This window comes from Electrophorus electricus, chromosome 10 (assembly GCF_041902795.1).
Source record: "Electrophorus electricus isolate QZ-2024a chromosome 10, ASM4190279v1, whole genome shotgun sequence".
Classification (NCBI taxonomy): domain Eukaryota; kingdom Metazoa; phylum Chordata; class Actinopteri; order Gymnotiformes; family Gymnotidae; genus Electrophorus; species Electrophorus electricus.
In genome coordinates this window covers 9,273,809-9,282,297 of record NC_137506.1, presented here as the reverse complement: position 1 = coordinate 9,282,297, position 8,489 = coordinate 9,273,809, and the positions used below count along the sequence as shown (strand labels likewise).

The 8,489-nt window shown below is 41.0% G+C and overlaps 1 non-coding gene across 1 annotated transcript; it reads right to left on the bottom strand.

Annotated features, from left to right (window-relative positions):
* Positions 1–1,471: 1,471 nt before the first annotated feature.
* Positions 1,472–1,543, bottom strand: trnae-cuc (transfer RNA glutamic acid (anticodon CUC)). The gene has a single exon. It is a non-coding gene; the product is annotated as a tRNA-Glu (tRNA).
* Positions 1,544–8,489: the final 6,946 nt, after the last annotated feature.

Here is an 8,489-nt window from a genome sequence, read left to right as displayed (position 1 = left end):
CCAATTATTTATTTATTTATTTATTTATTGTAACCAGAAACAGGGCACATCAGCCAGGAATACATTCCAGCTCTGTTTTAGAACACTGGCTGTGATTCATTACATTTTGGCAATTGTGAAAAAAACTAGATGATACTTCTAAAAGTAATTGTATTTGCACTTTATTTACACAGTTACATGAACAACACTGGTAGCATAGTCAACAGGCTTGATGGTTTTCCAGTGCACGACACTGTGATACCAGGGCTGGCCCAAGCCTGTGTGGGGCCCTATGAAGAAATCTGAGCTACCACTGACATAACATAGGTAAAAAAACAAATAGAAATAAATACATGGTCTTTGGCATCCTCTTGGTGGCCTTAGCAGGCTCTCATTTTGCTTATATGGCGGGACAATTGTTCTGCTGTTATCCTATCTATCGAGCAGTCCTACCTAGATTTAATGCACTTATGTACATTACCCTTAGTCCAGGTTTCTGGTGTTTATTTTAGATGCATTTTTGGTTGTATATATTATAATTAGGCTACTGTGAACAATTGTATACCATATAGCTACAGCACCTGTACTTCACACACATGTAGTAATCGGATCTAGAAAGTTGCCAACCCTATTAAAATATTAGGTTTATAGTATAATATTTGAATTAAACAGACAAAGCGTTAATCACAATCATTTGCATGATGATTAAATCTTGAACCAAAAATGTATCAGAGAGCTCTAGTGTTTTTTAGAGACACACACCCAATAAAATTGTGCTTGACCATTTCTTGCCCTCTATATCATTCTCTGCAGTTTACTGAGAAAGACCTGACACTGGGTAATGCCGTTGTCTATTCGAAGGCCAAAACAACAACAATCTTGGTTATCAAAGACTCACTCCACCCTGACCACAGCCTCTTCTTTTAGAAGCCATGAGAAAACCACCATCGCAGCTTGAGAGCACAAATCTAGCCTCTTAAGAGGTGTTATGTTCCACAGGCAGTTCGATATCTCAATGCACTCCACATGAAAGCAATTTTCTTTCCATGAGTGCAAATTGCACTTTTAATGCCTGATATTTCAGCCACTCATTTCTTTCACTACATGACAAAACTCTCGAAACTTTTCTGCAAAAGCACTGAATGTTATTCTAACCTTTTATGGCCTTTCTCCATTCATGTACACAAAGTCCAGTATGATTCCAAATGTCATCAAAAGATATATCTGTTTGTAGCTGAACAACTTATGCAATGTGATCTTTCTTCTTTGTGTCAAATGAACTTAACAATTGAAACATCCAAAACTGGCTGTGTTTCTTGCCAACATACTGGTGTTTGGACATGTGGGATTACTTGCGCGTCACTTTCAATAGTTCAATTGGTAGAGTAGAAGTTAAAACTGTCATCCTTAGGCTGTCGGTTCAACTCCGACTCCCACAAACTTTATGTTTTAATGCAGAATCTGTCATTTTATATGAGCAAAAAAAGAGGTTTTCCCTGACCGGGAATCGAACCCGGGCCGCGGCGGTGAGAGCACCGAATCCTAACCACTAGACAACCAGGGACAAAGCTATAGAGTCTGCACTCCTACTATTCTGACAATGTTTGGATGCATACTGGAATTGGTATGCATGAGTGGAAAAAGGCCATAAAGCGAGTTATTCATCTTTCTCTTTGTTCTGCAAAAAAATGAAGTTTGCAAGAGTCAGGGCTCTTTTTTACCATCTGCGAAAAGAGGGAACGCTGGTGTCACTAACACATGGAAAGAGCTGTTATATATTCCCCATTTGTCTCCTTAATGTTTCTGAAATTTTAGCCACTCATTTCTCTCTCTACATGAAAACACTCTAGAAAATTTTCTCCAAAAAGTACGGAATGTTATTCTAAGTACTCGGAAAATAGTCTTTTCCTCCCCCTTCTGACGCGTGAACTTATAGACGCCCTTGATTGCACGGTGTCTCTGTAATTAACAAGGGAGAGAGTGTATGCCACTCTCTCTCTCTCCCTAAGAGTACAGCCAATTATGCTCTTTTAGACTCCCGGCCACAAATGGCTGTGACACCATCAGTTTCAAAGTTAAACACAACTCCTATAGTACTAATAAAAGCTTCACACTCACCTCAGCTGGGACATGGCAGACACTGAAGGAAACTCCTCACTTCACTCTCTTCATCTGTCCAGTCATTAAGCTCCACTGGTTTCTTCACTGTTTGGAGTTTCAGCACTTCTAGCACTTTTAATATTAGAATAGAATCCCTTTATTTACTAAAGGTACACAGAAATGTACACAGGTACACAGAAACTTATTGTATGTAAGAGTGCAATAGTTCAAAGCTGTATTAGTGCAGATAAATACAACTACAGTGCCATTGCAGCTTTTAATGCTGTTTCAGTATCAGGGTCTTCAGGAAGGCTCCACCTGGCAACCCTGAAGTGCCTTGCAATGCTTAAAACTACACACACACACACACACACACACACACAAACAAACACAAACACTCAACAAGGTGAGTTCTGCTTATTTGTTATTGGATATTTGTTAAGAAGGCTGATCGCCATTTAAAATTAGATTCTACACACTGTAATTGTTACACTGGTGAGTTTGAGGTAGAGATGCACTTTCATTAATACTGCTTACACTGTGTTTCTTTACAACACGCATGGACGTGTTGAAGCATCTCATATGCATGGAACACTACTACTCAGAGCATTGGAAGGTTGAAAACAGAAGCTATCTGGCTCACACAATGTTTTAAATGTGCCAAGGGAAATTCCAAGTGTGGCCATCCTTGAGTGGAGTGGAAGATAAATATGTTTTTTTGTATTTCAAAGCAGCTGTAAGAGTATAACAGGCAGTTTAGAACATGTCAGTCCCTCCATGTAATTTGAGAGAAAATATCCTATGAAGATTGGACCAAGATTCCTGCCGAGTATTTTCAGCACATAGTGGAAACTATGCCAGAAAGAATTGCTGCAGTTCTGGAGGCCAAAGAAGGTCCAACATGCTATTAAATGGGTGTACTTAAGCCCACTGTGTCCTATAATAGGATGTTGCTGGAATGTATGTGGATGTTGTTGAAATGGCCGCAGAGTTGCGGCAGCAGTACAGGTCGTCTGTAATCCTTTCCCCCATCCGAGTGAGTTTGCCCTATTACACGGGGTCGAGTTATGATGTGAATGTTTAATTACACAGGATGGATTGTGGGCGACGGAACCGAACAGCCTTCAGGATTCAAATAGAGAAAGGTGAAACTTCTCCAGCCTTTGAGTTAATCACAGGACTATTGCATAGCAATTAGGGATACAGCTTTCGGGGGGTTTGGGTGGGTTGCCTTATCCGCTCCTTTAACAGAGTAGTCACAATTCAAATTTCCCTTCTTCCATTGTTTACAAGGCATTATACATGTGGTTTATTTATAGTGCACGGAGTAATATGCAGCAAGTCTGGTCTGTCTGCTTTGGAAGAGAAACATTTGGCCAAAAGAGCAAGACACAGCCAGGAGGATGATTGGTAAGAGCAAATCATAATATGCACCTTAAAGCTGTGCTCTACAGCTAGGTCCTGTTCCATGACTGCATATATACATTTACTACTGACATTGCCATTTGTATCTGGCCATTTACAGTGCACTCTAGCTCAATGCAGCACTTGAAGCTGATTTTCCATTGTGTAGTTATTATGTTCAAGAGATGTTTGACCCGGTCAGGGTGACACACTTTAGTGAGGGCAGCAGTATCCTAGAGGACACTACAGACAGTGACAGAGACATCTCAGAGCGCGACGTGAGAGGTTGAGTTTTTTGTTACTCTCTCTACGACATACTTTTCATGCCAGGTACTATTGTCCAGTTCAGCCCAATTTAATTTACTGCCTTGTATTATATATAAATTGCTGAACATCTTATCACTCAGTTTCAAACATCCCCTCAGCTCTTTTAAGCCATTTTGGTTATTCAGAAGTACTGCTAAATGGATGTGGTGGGAAAATGAGAGCATATCAAACACAGACAGCTTTATGCATTGAGTAGTAAAGAGTAAAAGTTTATTGGGTTCTGTCCCCTGTATAACAGAGTAAGAGAACTGACCCGCAGTACGGTCCCCCTCCCCTTATACACAGAACAGAAGAAAGAGAAAAAAAGAAAAACGACTCCTACAGAGTATCTGCTAGTTCATGTTTTGGTTAGCCTGAGCGCTGAAGGCTTCTTCTATCTCTATGGTTAGAACGGTATGTGAGCAGCTGGTGTCCCTGACTCACATGCTTATCTGCAGACTGTTATGCTGTGACTATAGAAACATAAAGCAAAGTTAAATAAAGCAAAGTAAATTTCCACAAAATGAAACAAAGTAAATTTCCACAACATTTCCCCCTTTTATTCTATATCACACATTATCACACATTTATTCAGCAAATAGTACTACGATGTCTTCATGTGGATCACCAGCACCGCCCATCTTGGGGAGCGGAATGTCTTCACAGAGCTGGGGTTGGTCATTGGCTTGACCGCTGAGCGCTGGCATGGTGAAATCACTAGAAATACGTCTGACACGCAATGACAAAAAAGGAGGTAAACACAGAAGAAGAAGAAGAATGGGTAGCAGAATGGGCAACGCTACAGCTGCTAGGTTCGCTGCCCAACTGCCCAACCAGGCCGTCAGCCATTCCCAGAAACCACCTGGAACTGTAGGCTGCGGAGTGAAGGCAGATCGCATATGATTCATATAATCAGTAATATTAGCGCTGAGATCTGGAATGTAAAAACAGCAGGAAGTGTTAATCATTTTGCACACTCCTCCTTCCTTCATGGTTAGGAGATTTAATACCATTCTATGTTGAAGCACTACTGCCCTTATCACTTGTTGTTCTATCTTTAAGGCACCTATTGCTGCTAAGGTATCATTAACTACTTGCAGTAACTGATAAGCTAAGCCATTGATCTTTTGCAGGGCTGCTACTGTGCCACCGCCCAGGAAAAGGGACCAACCAATGGTTTCACCCGGAGTGGTCCATGGGTCCCTCAGAATTCTACCACAATAGTCTGTGCTGGTTATGTCTCTCCTCACCCTGTGCTGCTTGGCATGGGGAAGTGTATACACCTGCGTCCTTGGGCGCACTACAGCTGGATAACAACAACCAGTCCAGTTCTGTGGCCCCTGACTGAATCTTCCGTAATGTGGCCTGCGGGGTAGCAGCGGTTTCCTGTATTGCTTGCACAGCGGTTTTAGTTGCAGCTGCCTTTGCTACTCTATCTGCAAAATTATTCCCCTTGCTGATTTGGTCTTCTGTAGTCCTGTGAGCTGCACACTTAACAACTGCAATTGTCTTTGGCAGCGAAATGGCTTCTAGCAAGATGGTGATGTCTAATATATTTACCCGAGCTTGTCAGGAATTGCCTATGTTTCCATATGGCTCCAAAATCATTAACAGTTTTGTCTGCAGCTAGTTTGCATGCTTCCGTCAGTGCTACTAGTTCAGCAGCCTGCGCTGAATAGGAGGATGGTAATACTTCTGTTTTAAGTATTTCATGATCTGTTACTACCGCGTATGCTGCCCTATTGACCCCTGTGTCATCCCTGCTTGCTGACCCATCCACATAGAGGCATAGGTCTGAGTTACTTATGGCTTCTTCAAAGAGATCAATCCACGGTATATATACTTCAGCTAAGACTGCTGTGCAGTCTTATGGATCTCCATCCTCCTCCGTAGGAAGGAGTGTAGCTGGGTTCAGTGTTATACACCTTTTGACAGTTATATTAGGCATATCTAAGAGGGTGGTGTGGTATCTCAGCTACCACTGGGCTGATAAGTGTGACACTCTTTGGTCCTGCAGTATTCGGTGTACTGCGTGTGGGACTAAAACAGTAAGAGGGGAGTATGCCACTATGGTTTAGTTAGCGAAATTATGGCTTGTGCTCGGTTTTGAGACAACCTGTGTGTATTTCCCTTAATGATATGCCCCAAGAACGTCACTTCCTCCTTACAATTCTGTAATTTTGCTCTACTAGGTCAGTTACATGTATGTTACATCTGAAATATTCCCTTGAGCTTTTACGCAACATACTAAACAAAGGTTAGGAACAGGCTAAACTCTGCTAACTCTCAGCAGGTCAAAAGTACTTCAGACTGCAATCTATGACCTAGTATTTTATCAAATTTTATCATAATTGTAACGCAGGGAGGCTTGGCAGGATACAAAAGAGGAGCCGTGATGCATACAACGATGTTTATTTAGAGACATGGAAGACAACGTAGCACTAAGGCTATCGTGGGATCAAACACTGACAATGTTAACGTTTACACAAATGACTTATATGTGCAAACAATAACAACACAACGAAGAGCACACACACACAAGCAAACACACACACGGGGAGACGTTTGGGGGGGTCGTACTGTGTTCACACATGCTCTCTCTCTCTCTCTCTCTCTCTCTCTCTCTCTCTCTCTCTCTCTCTCTCCATCCTTTGGGTTTCAATAATACCCCCAGGGCAGACAGAGCCACTATTCAAGCAATGTAATATTCTGCTCTGGCTCCTCCTACCTCTGCAATGACATCCTCAGCTTTTATTTCAGTGGGCGTTGCATAGCCACTCATAAGTATAAATATGCCCCTGCCTGAGCTCCTGAAATTACTACAGCTTATTAAAAAAAACCCTAATGAAATATGCAATTGCTTATAGTAGATTGTTCAGCCTTTTATATTCAGTTATGCATGACTATGGCTAGGCACCCCTGTACCCAATGATATCCGCATTTCAATGATTGTGCTCATTTTTGAGTATCGTGTGAGCTAGTAACATCTCAGCAAAAGATAGGATTCCAAATATGCATTAGTCTTTACAATAACCTAAGACAACCCTTTTGCACGAAGGGAACTGGTAACTATGCACACCCTCCATAATGTTCAGAAGATATTTAATGTGCTGGACAGTCGAAGCATTATGTGTGCGCGTGCGTGATGTTATTAACGTGACAGTAAAAGCTCACCATTTTTAAACGGGGGCTGATCGACTTTCCACTTATGCAAGACTTATGTCAAGAGTACATGTCAAAAATTAGAGATGGAATGAGGGGCTAAATGCAACAGTCATACAAGGCATACAACAGTCAAAGGTAATGTGGAAACACACTTAAAAAACAAACTATAAGATCATGATTGTCAATTACATTAAGAAAACAAACAAACAAAAAAATATATAACTGTCATATAGAAACAGAATACAAACTGTCTTCCAAGATTGCAACATATTTACATAATTTCAAAATATTAATTAATTTAAATTCTAATTATTCACACCAATAATGCTCGGTGACTAGAAATCGTTTTTGGTTGTAGCTTCATGTAATCCTGTAGCTACCAGTCTCTTTCAGTGAAAATGGTCAGGTACATGTATGTTACATCTGAAATAATTCCATGAGCTTTTAAGTAACATACTAAACAAAGGTTAAGAACAAGCTAAATCAAATCAGGCTAACTCTCAGCAGGTCAGAAGTACTTCAGACTGCAAACCATGACCTAGTATTTTGTCAAACATGTTTGTTATTACATTATCAGTGACTTAGCCTTCTTAAAGTAGATGAGGGCTTGTGCTGGTGAGAGAGTGACAATAAGCAGCAGCATAACCTTGTAGAGCAGCACCTGCTCCGAGTTACGCATACGCACCAACGGGTCCGTGCATCTCTGACTACAGGTGAACAAACCGGTACAGTGTGCTGGTGTTAGTGCCATTAACCACTCTAAACTGGAGTTTTGAGTGTATATACGTGGAGGAAGGACAAGTAGTTAAAGAGGATTACGTCTCCACGTGTTGTGGTTGCTGGCGGTACTGGTCAGCGCAGGGCACGTGTGTCAAAGCTGGACATACTCCTGTCCAGCGATCTGGCAATGCAAAACAGGGAGAGTGAGCTGCAACAGAGTTCCAGAGTTTTAACAAGAATTTTGACTTATTGACAACTCGCATATAAGAACAAAGTGAAAGATTTAGGGTCATGCTTTTATGTTTCCAGGAGATTAACTCACCTGCCTTTCAGAGACGTGCAGAGCGGAACTTTCAAAAAGCTTATCAAGGTGATGAGAATGTGAGGTTTAGGTTCATCTATAGTGTTACATTAACAATGTAAAATATGGATATTGAGGTCAGCATCACTTAAGAGTGTATGTGTGAAACATCCTTGTCACCATAAATGTTGTGTTGTTACAAAATTAAGCAGTCCATCCAGTTTCATTTCCCTGATTTATTAGCAGCCTGTGCCCATGGTCTGACTCAAGTATTTTTATTTTAATTTCCTCCATGTTGTTTATAATAGGCCTACAGTAAGAAATCCTTTTAAAGGTGATCGCCATTTCTCCCACTGTATACTGTTGAACCATACACGTTTTTATTCAGTGAGAGATATGTCATTTATGGGGATTAGGTACAGCGCGTTTTGTTCAGGACATTCGCGACGATATATGTGCTAAATGGGATTGTAAAATAACTAGCTAGCTAGCCATGTATTTAGACAGAACCTGA